This window comes from Prionailurus viverrinus, chromosome D1 (genome assembly GCF_022837055.1).
Source record: "Prionailurus viverrinus isolate Anna chromosome D1, UM_Priviv_1.0, whole genome shotgun sequence".
NCBI lineage: Eukaryota > Metazoa > Chordata > Mammalia > Carnivora > Felidae > Prionailurus > Prionailurus viverrinus.
Window position 1 is genome coordinate 59,529,641 of NC_062570.1, and position 807 is coordinate 59,530,447.

The following is an 807-nucleotide window of genomic DNA, read 5'->3' on the forward strand; positions in this document are numbered from 1 at the left end:
CAAAAAGAAATAAGAGAAATTGGTTGGCTATTTGATTGGTTGATTTAACTGAATACGCGATATATGGACATGGTACAAAATGCCGAAAATGTAAACTCTCCTTTCCTCACTACTTCTCTTCCAGCTCCATTTTGTCCACTCCAAAGGCAACTATTTTTATTATCCTTCAAGAGATATTCTAAGTATTTAAACATAGGAAGGTCAAAGTGTTTTGTTTTTTTTTTTTAAGTTTAATTTGTTTTGAGAGAGAGGGAGAGAGCAAGCGGGGGAGGGACAGAGAGGGAGACAGAATCCCAAGCAGGCTCCTTTGTTTAACAGCTATTTGCTGAGTGGCTTACTAAAGGATGAAGAAATGAGAAACTCCATCTCTGCTCCCAAGAAGTTTAGAGTAAAGTGCTTGCTTTGGCAGCACTTATACTAAAACTGGAATGATACAGAGAGGATTAGCATGGCCTCTGTGCAAGGGTGACATGCAGATTTATGAGCGTTCCGTATTTTTAAGAATGAAAATTTTCCATTTGCAATGACATGGATGGAACTAGACAGTGTTATGCTAAGTGAAATAAATCAGAGAAAGACAAATACCACATGAGAGTATACCATATGAAGCATGCAAGAAACCAGACAAAGGGAGGAGGAGGAAGAGAGGGAGGCAAATCAAGAAACAGAGTCTTAACTATAGAAAACAGACTGATGGTTCCCAGAGGGGAGGTGGGTGGGGGAATGGGTAAAATAGGTGATGGGGATTCAGGGGGGCACTTGCTGAGGTGAGCACCAGGTGTTGTACAGAAATGTTGTATTAATATT

General features: G+C 40.0%; 1 non-coding gene across 1 annotated transcript; it reads left to right on the forward strand.

The window, feature by feature from the left end:
* Window positions 1-393: 393 nt before the first annotated feature.
* On the forward strand, window positions 394-499 carry LOC125147225 (U6 spliceosomal RNA). The gene has a single exon (XR_007145068.1). It is a non-coding gene; the product is annotated as a U6 spliceosomal RNA (small nuclear RNA).
* The last annotated feature ends 308 nt before the right edge of the window (window positions 500-807 follow it).